Raw genomic sequence first — 13716 nt, 5'->3', positions numbered from 1 at the left:
TGTTTAGCTATTACAAGCAATAGCTGCTATGAACATTCTTTTTTTTTTTTTTTAAAGATTTTATTTATTCATGAGTAACACAGAGAGAGAGAGAGAGAGAGAGAGAGGCAGAGACACAAGCAGAGGGAGAAGCAGGCTCCATGCAGGGAGCCTGACGTGGGGATTCGATCCCGGGTCTCCAGGATCGCGCCCTGGGCCAAAGGCAGGCGCCAAACCGCTGTGCCACCCAGGGATCCCTGCTACGAACATTCTTCTGTGTCTCCATGGGGGATAAAAGCTAGAGTTTCTCTGGATTCTAGATTTAGCTCTTCTCATCCAGAATTCCTCCAGAGAATTAAGCTCCAGTACCCTGAGGCATCCATCATATGTAATGAGTTACCAACTGTGCTCCTGTAAGTCTAGAATGGTTCCAGGGTTGGGCTGGAGCCAGAGAGTGATACCTGCTTCTGAGAGCGGTTGTGTGAATCTCTTTCTGAGTCTTGAGTCCTTTTGGGAAGCTTGAAATCAGCCGTGATGGGGGTATTCACACCACAGAAATCAACAAATGCTACAAATAAAAGCTCCTTTCCTCATCCACCTAGCTAAACATTTACCAGCACACGGCTGGTTTTTAGCTTTATGCCATCTGTGGGAGAATTGAGGAAATAGTCACTTGAATCATTTTCTGTAGGGCTTACTTTTTCATGGAACCCCAGTAAGAAAGATTGCGTGTCTGTGGGTAGGGCGTATGTGTCTCCAGAGTTACCAGATCATGCCAAATCATCTCCAACCCCAAGATGGTCAGTCTGGTAGTTGTGAACTATCTTTTTATAATTTACATTTTTCTAATTACTGACGAGTTTGAGTGTCTTTTCACATGTTTATTGGACCTTTAAATTTCCTCTTTATCCCCTTTTTCTGTCGGATGTATATGCCTTTTAAAAACTTGATTCAGAAAGGTTCTTTATTCTGAATTCGAATCTTGTGTTGATCATATGAATCACATACATCATTCCACAGCCTTTAGCTTGCCTTTATTTGGTTTAATAGATGTTTAATTTTAACGTCATCAAATTATCTACCTTTTTCTTTATGGTTTCTGTACCGGGTGTCTTGTTTCTGAACAGTCAAAAGGTCCCGTCAGGAAACAGAATTCCATTCAAATGATACAACTCCTGAGACTTTAGTAAAGGGATTTTTTTACAGAGATGTGACAAAATTTGAGGCATGGAAGACCAACAACTCTAGGAAGCTGTTCCTATCCTTAAGTCTAAAGGGGAAGGGGGTGGGGGGAATGGTGTTGCTTGAATTTGTTAGAGTTGACACCCTGGAGAAGGGGCCACGCACAGGAGCTGTGGGTGTGGAGGGATGGATAGTGCCATGACAGGCTCGAAGAAGGAAGGATCAGGAGAGAATACCCCAGCCTCTTTCCCCTCTGGCCCACTGGTCTCCTTCTGTTGCCTTGCTTTCACTGAATCCAGCTGGCAACTAGTTGGCAAAAGAGCTTAGTTCCTAGGGGGTCAATGTTTCAAGGCACGGAGCAAGGCAAAGGCAAGTAGAGAGTGAATCTTAGGAATCAAACAGTAATTTCACATTCCTTATCCCGAAGCCATAAACATATTCTTCTATATTCTCTCCTTAAACCTGTTAAAATTTTGTTTTACATATTTAGACTTAGTCCACCTGAAATGTATTTTTTGGGAAAATATTAGGAACCTCATTTTATTTTATTCTTCATGAAGTTAACCAGGTGACCCTTAGCCATTTATTGAATAATCTGTTCTTTCTCACTGATCTGTAATATGACCTGTGTCATATTTTACGCTTCCATATATGCATGGGGCTATTTCTGCACTGTCAATTCTGTTCTGTTGATTTATTTATCTATCCCTATGACACAACACTCTCCTTTACTAGAAATTTATAATAAGCCTTGATATCTGACAGGACACATCCCCCATTTTGTTCTTTAAACTTACTATAGCAATCTTTCACCCTTTGCTATCCCAGAGGATTTCTGGATTTCCTTACCTAGTCCCATAAAAAAAAATTGGGATTTAAATTAGAATTGCATTTAATTTATTGATGAGTTGAGGGGCGAGAGAAGTGATATTTATAAAGTATTAAGTATTCCTGTCCATAAATGGTATAGCTTTCCATAAATTCTGTTCATCTGAAGAACTTTCAGAAAGGTTTCTGCTTTCTCACTTTTCATTTTTAGCCAAATGTGAATATAGTAATTCTGGAGTCTTTATCTTTATAGCTGTTATTATCACCCAAACTAAAAGTATGATGTCTAACAGTTCTAAAGTGGTAACAAATGAGAATGGATTGAAAATGAACATCTGATTCATGACAATTTTTGCCAACCTTTTTGTAATCTGGGCCTTAATTTCTTAAATATTGTTAAAAGGAAGTATAAATGTTCTTGAAATTACAAGTATTATTCCCACAAAAGCTAGTTACCTGCATCCCCAGCGTGGACAGTACTACTCTGTATAATAAGGCCAAAGGAATCACTGCAAAATCAGGGAATCTGGCCCTTTAAAAAGTGAGGGTTTTTTGTGTTTTGATGATGCGACTCTTTCACATTTATGTTTTCTCCTAAAAGAATCATCTTTAGGAATGATTAACTACATATATTGTGTGAGCAAACTCAAATTCATAGCGTGTACATTGATTTGTAACAGAACAGCACACCAGTGGGCGTCTATGCTATAACATGATATTCTCGCGCTCTCCTTTCTAAATTTGGTGTCTCAGATTCAACTTCTGTTTTTAAAAAGGGAAGTTACATATAGCTCATTCACACTATTATTTTCTCCTTAAAAGCCAGTTTCTCTGATAATTGCCCATTTAAGGAGTTTCGTATAACTCAAACGAGACTTCTCTAAGAAAACAGTTTTGAAACAAGTGTTACTTAGCACGCTTAAATTTTTTGTTCAATATTTAAAGCATGTTTAGAAAAACAGCTGACTGGCCACACAAGTGTATCTGATGTGTCAGTGTTTATCTGGGATGCTTGCTTTGGTTTTTCCTACTTGACTTCACTTTGTGCATTTCTGAAATTTTAAATTAAAAAAAAAACTTTAACTTAAAAATATAACCTTTTTTCAATTTAAAGCAAGGGGCCAGTATGATTGGACAGTTGGATAGTTTTGAAAAAATTGTGTATTCTTGTTTGTTCTGGCAACAAGTCTTTAAAAAAAAAAATAGTTCTACACTGGTGACTAAGAAAAGTCTATACCATTTTACCCAAGTGTTACCTATCTTCCAGAAAACCCAGTAAAAATTCAAAGTGGCAAACAAGCTGATTCATTTTTAGTTGTATACTATGCTTACATTTAAACTGGGTTCTCTGGCCACATGTTTATTTTCTAATGATACCTCATAGCCTCAAGTTAGAGGCATTTCCTGGGCATCTATACACATTAAAGCTTTGCATTTTTTTTTTAACTTCTCAAAGTAGAATTTTTACAGCTGGGACTTCAAAAATGACTTAAATATTTTATTTACATTTCCCAAATTACCAGAGTTCTCTTAAGTGACTTCTGTACTCATTGGTGATTTAAAGGTACACATCCTAGATAGTTTCTACAAGAGATATGAGACTCTGTTTAGCCAAAAAGAGAATTTAGCCTAGCCAGTCATATAAATGCTTGATTTTAAAACATAAAAGACAGCTGGCATTAGAGTAATACTTTCAAAAAATTATTTTTCCTGTCATCATTTTGCCAAGTTTTCCTGGAAGTTAATATTGGTTGATGCTATTCATAATGTATTTGACTATTGGCATATTTTTACATTTCATGACCATGAATGCATAAAGGTGTCAGTTATGAGTGGGCATTTGAACCATTCAGATAATCACTGAAAATTTGGATAGGCGAGTCTTTGCACACACTCCCTCTGTAATTATCAAATGCTGCTGTGGTTTTAAATATCGCTTGATTGAGACCTTTAATTCTTTTTTTTTTTTTTAAGATTTTATTTATTTATTCAACAGAGAGAGAGAGAGAGAGAGAGAGAGAGAGACACACACGGAGCAATAGGGGGAGCAGCAAGGAGAGGGAAAGGGAGAAGCAGGCTCCTTGCTGAGCAAGGAGCCTGACTCCAGCTCCATCCCAGGACCCTAGGATCATAACCCAAGTCAAAGACAGACACTTAACTGACTGAGCCACCCAAGTGCCCCAAGACTTAATTCTAAAGTAGGAAGAGAAAATCCTTATAAAGAAGTACAGAATGGTAGAGTTAGGGCATAATTTATCTGCAAGGTTATTCCCCACATAGTGAGACTGTATAGACAAACAGTACTATGGGAGTGCCCATTAGTCCTTGTAACTATGTTAAACCCAACTGGTATATTTTAGAATTGCTGAAAAGCAGTTACAAGGACAATATTATATTACTCACAGTGATTCTTCTAATTATGAAGGTCCTCGAATACCACTTAAAAATTCATGGTATATGGTTATTTGTACGTGTTATTTACACACACACACAGCACTTAGTGAAAAGGCAGTGAGAGGAAAACATTAGCAGGAAAGATTAACCCTTTGAGTTTATGAAGCTGCTGTAAACTCTTTGGCATTCTTTGAATTATTCGTTCAATGAAAACTTACAATACCTGCTGTGTCAGGTACTGTTCCAGAGGCGAGGGACAAAGTGGTAAACAAGAATGCCAGTTTTGCGAACCGTAGTAGAAATGAGTGAGGGGACTGAAGGGTGTGATGAAATTTCTTTCTTTTTTTGTTGTAGTGTTTATGGGTTATTAATTCTGTGGACTAAAATAGGATGCTAACAAAGCCAAGGACAGGGAGGGTTGCGGGGTTGGAGTTCTTTGGGTAAGAAGTAGAATTGTTATTTTATGACTCTAGTGTAGGGTCAAAGCAAAGTGGTTTCCAGGTCATGGCACGGCACTATGCTCCTGGTGGCCTCTGCATGTCAACTTTGTACTTCCTGCTTAGAAACCACCCTCCTTTCTTGAGGACTTCATGTTCTTCTCTTCTCAGGACCCTCAGCTGGGTCTTTACTGGCTCCCACAAATAATTTCAGTGAATGTTAGAAATCTCACAGCCTCCTGACTTTCTTTGTGAAAGCTTGGGAGTCAGCTTGATAAAGGAGTTCAACTGGCAAGTCCATCCCCAAGCCTCTGTTTACTCCTCTGTAAGATGTGGGAAGGAGTACCTGTCCTGCCTATGGCATGGGGAAGGTGTTATGCAGTGTGAACATGTAAATCCACATGAAAGTACCTTGTAAACCATCCCACTACTATCCAAACGTTGGGGAGGTGGGGGAAGGGCATCCGGGCAGTGGGGTCGGCAGGAATACAGATTTCCCTGCTAAATGACCTGAACCAAAATGGGCAACAGATCCAGGAAAATGTGGATAGATTGCTCAAATCTGTCTTCTAGATATGAAAGTAATTCCAAGAACATATCCTATTGAATAGAGTATATTGTCATTATTTGTACTTTTCTTTTTGAAATGTGTGAATGTGAAGTTAGCCTTATATTCCTCCAGTTTGAGCAGATGATCTCATTGGAGCCTAAAACTCCCCCATGGGGGTAGTCTCCATTGTAATCACTTTTTTATAGACTCCTAACTCTGGGAAGGGGCTATAGAAGTCTTTGAGCCTGAGCACCTCCTTTTGAAGGCTGTGAAAGCAGGCAGGCCCCATGATGCCAAGGGTCTGATTCAGCTGCCCTGCTGGCTGTGGCTGAGGAACTAGACCTGAAATCTCCTGACCAACAACCTGTGCTCTTTTCCCCAGAACCTGTGCTGCCCCTAAATCTGTGACATATGGATTAAGAAACTAAAAAGTCAACAATTAATCACAGTTAAGTGATGTATTTGTACAAAATCTTCCAACTCCTACTCCAGGACTCATCATCTCATCAAGCTGGTTCCCAAGGACAAGGCAGGCCTAAAGGCCACACGATTTCTAACATTTATTTGATGTTCTCTGTGGATGCCAGTAGTGCCAAGTATCATGAGAAGACTATGAACTTCTCAAGAAGGGAGGATGGTTTACAGACAAGTAGTACAGAGTCAGCATGCAGAGGCCACTGAGAGGGTGGTGCTGTACAGGGAACTGGGGACAAGGAAAGATGCTTTTAAGAAGCCACCACCAGTCTTTAGTGGAGCAGCATCCAGCAGGAAGGAAACACTGGAGTTGTTACCAGGAAGGGCCTTCGCTTTCTAGCTGAGAAAAGAGTGAGAGCAAAGGCTGGAGTCTTTAAAAAGGGCTGCTCCCCATTGGACCTCAAAGTTTATCTGAAGATTTTAACGTCAAGTAGTGGCAAATGGAATAGGAAAGAAGCTAATGCCCAACAGAAACTATCTTTTCTAGTAATGGTTAGAAGGGATTAATCAACAATGTTAGGAAAATAAAAAAGGTTTTAAAAGCATTTTCTTCAAATATTATCATTAAGATTTTGTCCCAAATTAGGATTTCAATACTGTCAGATTTTTTTTTTACTGTCAGATTTTTTTTTTTTTACTGTCAGATTTTTAAAAGAGAAGAAGGCATATCGCTAACAGAAGAATAACCCTCTCTCAGAACATGAGGGAAGGACTGTCAATGCAAAACAGGCCAGTAAGAATTAGGGAAGCTTTGCAAAAGCAGCCCTTCTCTGGAGTTGAAGTTCTGCTTGTGTGAGCCATGACTTCAGGGAGAAAGAGGGAAAAAACCTGACAAAAGTAGGTGGAGGAAGAGCTGGAGAGGAGTCTGCAGAAGTGGACGTGTTAAGGTGCTCGGTTGCTACCACGAAGCTTTAAATTGCTAGTGGCTGCAAAGTACTGAACCTGTCTGTGCCATCTTTGTGAGAGAGTAGAGTTTTCCGGATCACTGTGTCCAGTATCAACTCCTTGGTATTTCAGTTGGGTGATGTGACTTCCAGAACTTGATTTTGAAGTTAACGGTTTTAAGTTATCAGCAAATGGGACGTCCAGGTTCAGTGAGATGTCTGTATTTTCCATGAAAAGATGATTTAGGCCAGCTGGCCGCATACAATGTGTTTCAGTAACTGACATGTTTATCTTATTTTTTCTCCATAAGGCCAACATTTCCCAGGTATATAGGTGGAGATGATTACTACTAGTATTTTAAGTGGAACCTGACAGATAAATTACAGTAAAGGAGAAAGGAAAAATTAAAGTTTAGAACCGTTTTAAAGTCTTTGTTTCTCTGGTTTCTACAGCCGGCTTGCCCTGGTGTCATTTCTTGGGTGCATGCTAATGAAGTGCTAAAAGTGGCCTTCGGTTATGAAGTAGTCTAGTCGTTTGCAAGACCTGAAGGCACAGAAACTCTCAAAGAGAAGCAGTGAAGTGCAAACTAGTACCCAGAATACAAGGCACGCTTGAGAAGCACCTCTCTGAAACTAAACTAGTGAGTATTTTTGCAAATGGCCATCACCGTTCTGTACTTACAAGAGCCACGTTTGTTTTCTCCCCAGACGGGTATGTTCCTGATAGTTACGTGTGGACGGCTGGCCTCGTTTCTCATACGTGAAAGTGAGAAGGGGAAACTCTAAACTCTAAATCCTGAGGGTAGGATTATTTTAAACGGGCTTCTTAAATGTTCCAAAGAGTGAGAGTGAAAAACCACACTTACATGTTCACGAAACATTTCTTGTTCATTGGCTAGGAATAAGCAAGGCTTTCTTAAAAATCAGACCACTGCATACTGAAGGGAGTTGCCTTCAACAGCCCAAGGGAGGGCTCTCCCTATCTTTGTGGAGTTGGGCTCCCAGGGCCAGGCAGGGATTGCGGTGCGGGCTTGGGGGGGGCTCGGCCTGGGGGAGGGGCGGTTAACCACCTTGTGTCGCACCACAGTAGCAGCTGTCCAAGCTGCCACTTCATGCTTTGGTGAAAGATCCCAGAATCTAAAAGTGGGGGAAGTGGAACCCGTATATATAATGGGCACACTCTTAAGAGGCTACTTCCTTTAAAAGTGTGGAAAGGTGAAAACCTTATCCCCCAAAGACTCAGGTTGCTCTCCCAGGAAGTCAGAACTTGGAGACACAACAGTTGTCACTTTGACCTCAGTTCTTCTTTTTTCTGACCTCAGTTCTTCTGTACAGGAACGCTGCCTTTGGCAATCCATTTGGTAGAGAGTACCCAGGTGTCACAAAAATTCGGCAAGTCTAACTTGCTGCTAACTTCCATTCATGAATAACAATTTAAATTTTAAATTCAACAGAGCCTCTGGCCTCTGCTGCAAGGATATCACAGGAAGAGATTACTGCAGCTTCTATTTCGATGGCTTTTCCTTAAAGTGAGCGCTTGAAAGTATAAGTGAGTGGGTGGTTAGGAAACTGTTAGTAGTTACTGTTGTCTCTAAAAGGCAGAACTCTGGAAATGAAAAATATCTTGGCTTTCGCAGCAAAATGTTTGAATGCTCCGCCACCCAGGCAGAGACTGAGCAGGACCTGCAGAGGGCCCCGAGCACTACTTCCATGATGTGTAATATGGAGCGCGACTAGAACGAAACTTTCCAGAGACATCCACAAATAGTTAGGCTTGGGCATTGGTTACACTTAAAAGAAAAATCCGTGAGATTTTAATTATAGTGAGGGTCAAGTAAGAACCTTTTTTATTCTCCTTAGAGATAAAACAAGAAAACAACGCCGTCCCTACCAGCATTTTAACCCAGGTTTAATTTCAATAAGATCATCAATTTAATTGATAACAAAATTATTCCAGAAGACTTGAATAGGTCTCGACCCGTCTTGATGGCAACGACTTCTCATCACCTTTAGGTTAGCTAGGCCTTAGCACTTTCTTATCCTTAACTATCACTAGTGTAGTGAACCACTAAACGCCAGGGATCTGAGATGGTAGTGACTGGAGTGGCAGCCAAAATCTGAAGGTGCCTGAATCACTTTTCTGTAGCATCTTGACGCTGGACGCGCGTGCAATTTTTAAACGGAGCGTTCATTTTCCAGGGGGAGCCTGTCTCTCTTTTCCTGGTGTTTGTAAATTGGCTCAGCTCTCGCAGTTGGTAGAAATGCCCCTGCTACGTGGAAGTAGGTGCTTTCTTAAGGGGTGGGGGTGGGGACGGTGGTGCCCTGGGAAGTTCGGCCTCCGACCCCGAGCCTGGCTTCCCTACCTGCGAGCGCTCCGCCCGGAGGAGCGGCGGGGCTCCGTCCTACTCCGGGGGTGCGGCTGGCTCGGCGACCCCCGCAGCCCCGGTGCAGCCCCGGTGCAGCCCCGGTGCAGCCCCGGTGCAGCCTCGGTGCAGCCCCGGTGCAGCGCTGCGGGCCACGCGTGCGCCCGGAGGCGAGGGTCCCGGCTGCAGACGCTCCCGCCGCCCCCCCCGCCCTCCGGGGACCGCGAGGACCCGGTGACCCCGGGGTCGAACGCCGGCCCCTCACCTCCGCGGCCCCCCTCCCCCGCGGGACCCTGCCCGCCCCGCTGACCGGCCCCGAGTTGCCGAATAGCTCAGATGCTTGTCATATTTGCGGTCGCGCGACTCAGCGGGCTGTGCGCGCGCTGCACTCGCCGCCGCCTTTGTCACCAGCCGCTCGGTCGTTTGCAGGAGTGTTTTCTGGAGTGCGAGGGGACTGCGGGCGGCTGGCGGAGGCCCCCTGGCCGGACCGCCTCCGTCCCTCTCGCCATCGCCGTAAGTCTTTGCTTTAGAGAAAATAAAGGGCGCGCCGGCCCGAGAGGGCGCGGGGGCGGCGCTGCCACCCGACGTCTCCGTGCTCCGCCTGCCCCTTCCTGCTCCTGCGGCGGCCGGGCCCGGCTCGGCATTTATCGCGCCTCCCGGGACCGCCGGGGGAGGGGGCGGGGCCTGGAGGGGGCGGGGCCCGGGGAGGGCGGGGCCGGAGGGGGCGGGGCCTGCGGCGGCCGGGCCCGGCTCGGCCTTTATCGCGCCTCCCGGGACCGCCGGGGGAGGGGGCGGGGCCTGGGGAGGGCGGGGCCGGGCGGGGGCGGGGCCTGCGGCGCCGGGGCCGGAGCTCGCGGGAGGCTCGCTGGCCGCACGTCACTCCTGCACGGCGGGTGCTGGAGCACGAGCTGCCGCTCGCTCGGGCAGGGCGCCCCCTCCGCCCGCCTCCCGCTTCCTCCTCCTCCTCCGCCGCCGCCGCCGCCGCCGCCACCATTGTATAATGCTCCGAGCGCGCCGGCGGAGGACTGCGGAGTCTTAGCTTCGGTCTCGCCGGCCGCCCGCTCCCCGGCGCCACCCTCGGGCCCCCGGAGCGGGGACTCCGCATGGACAGGGAGTAGCTTGAGGAGTGGGCGGAAACCCCTCCTGATGCGTTAGTTCCCAGGTGGAGCTGCATGTGGTAAGTTCTCCCGGCGCCAGGCTGGAGGGGATCCTCGGATGCGCCGGGCTCCCGGCGGGTGGGGGGCGGCGTTGGGGCCGGGCCGGGGCCGGAGAGCCCGGAGCGCGGCGGGGGGCGCCGGGGCCGGGGGACCTGGCCCGGTGCAGGTACCCGGAGGAGCGCGCCCTCCCCCTGCTGCCCGGCCGCGCACCCTGAGACCCCCGGGGCGGGGGCGGGGCGGGGCGGGGGCGGGGGCGGGCGCCGGCCCCCCCAGCCTGCGCGGGCTGATCTGCTGGGGGAAGGGCAGGGGACGGGCAGTCACGGGCCCGGGTCAGGAGGGGTCGGCGCTGCCCGGAGCCCAGCGCTGGGGCCGAGGCAGCCTGAGCTGTCGCTCTTGCAGCTGGGATGTGTGTGCGTGTTGTGGCCGCTGTGTTGTTGTGAACGTACGAGACTTTTTTTTTTTTTTTTAAGGCTCGGATTGCTGGAGTGAAGGCTGCTTCACTTGTGGGTTCCTTGACCGGGTCTTCATCTAACTTGCTATGGTGTGTTTCTGTGAGTTTGCCTGTGCTTTTAGCTCGAAAACCTCCCCCTCTCCACCCTCCTTCCGCTCGTGACAAGTGAATGGATCTTGAATATGTGTGTGTGTATTAGACTTAACGTGACGCTGGCTTTTAAGTTAGAAACCTACAAGTCATCTTGGTGGTAACCGCCTGTGCCTGAGAGGGAGGGGGCCGAGGGGAGCCAGCTGGCCCTGGCCCTGGACTTTGTACCACTAGGACCGAGGGTGCCGTCAGAGGGCCAGCGCATCCAGAGGAAATCCCAAGTTGTCCTTGTTTTTATTCTTGGCCCTCAGTTAGCTTACCTTTAGCAGAAGTAGCAGCGATAGAGATAGGAGGAGTCTTTTGCGTTTAGTCTTAAATTTCACAAAAAGGTTAGGTGTACGTAGCCTGTCTTAGGATAACTTTTTGCTTTCAACATGGGCAGTTTCAGAATGTTTCGGGTGGTAGAAAGTAAGTTTTTAGAGGCTCTGAATGAGGAAGGGCAGTCAGCAGGGCGAGACATACAGCCTCACACGATTGCAGTTTTTATTCGAACTGAATTGGGCAGCCCCGCTTAGTCTTAAGGAAGGCAGAACGTGTTTTCCAGCTTTGTTCGCGAAATAAGCTTTTTGATTTCCCAATGTATGTTAAGAAATGTCCATAATGTGTGTAAAGAACCTAGAAGTTGTCGCAGCCAATAGGATCCCCGAGGCCTTAAGTGCTCAAAGTAGCATTTTATAATTAAGGACTAGTCTCTGACAAGATTGAAGTGGGCTCTTGGCTCCACTCAACCCCTGGAGGACAGTCCACCTGAGAGCCTCTCCATTGTTTTGCTGAGGGGGGTGAAGGGGATAGTTGCTCAGCTAACCAGAAGGCATGCCTCACTCCAAGAGCTCCTCCCATTGCTCCCACTTTTTATAGCAGTCTATTCTGATTTGAGTGAGCTGAGCGAGGGTGAAAATACCCATCGGAAGACCCAGCTTCTGGCCTGAGCAAGAATAGCTGCTACATGGATCTCTGCTTTTCCTGTTAATTTTATCAGTTTCTTTGTGGAAAAAAAAAAGAAAGACAAGTGTTGGAAAGTTTTCCTTTAGCCTCACTGACTGATTTAGAGAAATTATATGTTAATGTGAAGTTGTTTATGTTGCTCATCAAGTTTGGAACCCTTGGAAATACCCCCCCCCCCCATTAAAACGTACATAACCATGTTGCTGTCAGGTGACAAATCCTAGGAAATGGATTTGATAGTCTTCTTTTTCTCCCCCTTTTTAACAGTCTGTTCCTTGCTTTATTACAACAGGTAGGAGAGCGGACTCACAATTTATAATACCAACCAAGTATATTACAACAAGAGGTGTCCTAAGGAACAGTGTTATTGTCACGCAAGTGTCACAGCTTCTTAGGTAACAGCTGCTCAGGCTTGTTGCCCTTTAAGAACTAAGAGAAGGATATTAATTCAGATTTTGAAATTCTTTAGGCTCCCGTTTACTGAATTGTCCCTCTTGGAAGCTTTTTTAGCGAGAAACTGAAATATAAATTTTACTCAGTTGCCATGCACTGTATTATTAATAATGAGCATAGAAAATAGTAAAAATTTTGCTATTTTAAAACTCACTCAAATGTATGTAGCAACTGATATTTTTGGTATCCACTATTTTAAATAACGCTCCAATGGCAGAATAAAAGTACAACAGTACTTTAGAGAGACACAGACACAAAACATAAAAAAAAGGTATGGGGAGGTCAAAAATACAGACAAATGCATAAAGGGGAGGTTTTTTTTGCTCAAATAAAGGAGCATACTACAAATTATTGGTATCAAGTTATATTACAAGGCTATCCTCTGTCAAAATATTTTACACTTTAATGAACTAAAAAAGGTAAAATCTACAACAGGAACTTTTCGAGTTTGTTTTTGTTTTTTTTGCTGTGGTTTCTTGTTAAAGATTACTAGTAAAAGCACGAAGCTTTATTTCGTTTTCCATTTATATCAGAAAAATCAAGACCACTGTCAGTATTGTATGTAGATTACGAACGTGTAGAGATAAATGTGATATTGAGGAGTGTGAACTTTAATTCACTTGTAGAATTTTTTTAAAACTCTTGTTGCTACAGAAATTTCATATTTATTGTTATGGCATATCCTGTAGGAGATGGTTCTAGTCACAGTAGTTTCTTGGCACAGGACAGAAAGAGAAAGAGAGAGGTATCTTTGATTACTGAGTCCAAAGATCATATATATGCTAAAGGCACCAGAGGGCAAGCTTCAGTTTTAAGCAAAAAGTGGCCTTACAGTAAGGGTAGCACCTACCTTCATAGATCTTTCCATTAATACTGAGCAACAGAACATAAAAATTCTGCAGACACTTGCATATACATAAACCATAATTTTCTACCTACTGTTAATACTTATAACTTAAACAGGTGATAGAAACCCATAAGCTAGGACTCCTGCTTAAGAAGTATGTGAATATTTAGTTTTAATATTCTTGAAGGAAACAGCTACTCACCAAAGTTGGCGTGTCTTTAAAAAAAAAAAAAATTTTGTCTCCAATGGCCAGTGCAATTGGTATGAAAAGCAAACTTCTGCCCTCTGTGCAGATGCTGGGAAACCCTGTGAACAGAACTGTCCCCTGGAGCGCCCATCACTCATTGTGTGGAGCAGTGTCTTTCTCCATGAGCACTGTGTGGCAGTTCATTCTTTGTATGAATCTGTGAATGGCATATGTCAGGCCAATAAGATGACATTCCTATTCTGGGTAATAAATAGATGCCTTGTGCTTTTTTTTTTTCTTTTTCTTTTTCTTTTTCTTTCTTTTTTTTTTTTTTCCTGAAGATCATGAGACAAACAAAAACATGCTTGGCAGTCTAAAAAAATTTTCATTGAAACACAAATAAAAATTTTAAAATAAAAAATCACAGTATCTTTG

The 13716-nt window shown here is 44.7% G+C and overlaps 1 protein-coding gene across 4 annotated transcripts in view; it reads left to right on the top strand.

Moving 5' to 3' along the window:
* Nucleotides 1-13716, top strand: part of SERTAD2 (SERTA domain containing 2) — a 114383-nt gene that overhangs the window by 81464 nt on the left and 19203 nt on the right. The window contains exon 1 of one of the 4 annotated variants that reach the window (XM_041755675.1): nt 7193-7369. The exons of 1 other annotated variant lie outside the window; for it this stretch is intronic. The gene's annotated coding sequence lies outside the window, so the exon portion shown is untranslated. Of the gene's footprint in view, nt 1-7192; nt 7370-8122; nt 9605-9823; nt 10269-13716 lie in introns of those variants that run through there. 2 more of the 4 variants (XM_041755673.1, XM_041755672.1) reach the window with 2 other exon arrangements.

Source organism: Vulpes lagopus, chromosome 5, assembly GCF_018345385.1.
Source record: "Vulpes lagopus strain Blue_001 chromosome 5, ASM1834538v1, whole genome shotgun sequence".
Taxonomy (NCBI): Eukaryota; Metazoa; Chordata; class Mammalia; order Carnivora; family Canidae; genus Vulpes; species Vulpes lagopus.
The sequence above is the reverse complement of the archived record's forward strand: the minus strand, read 5'-3'. Positions and strand labels throughout refer to the sequence as shown.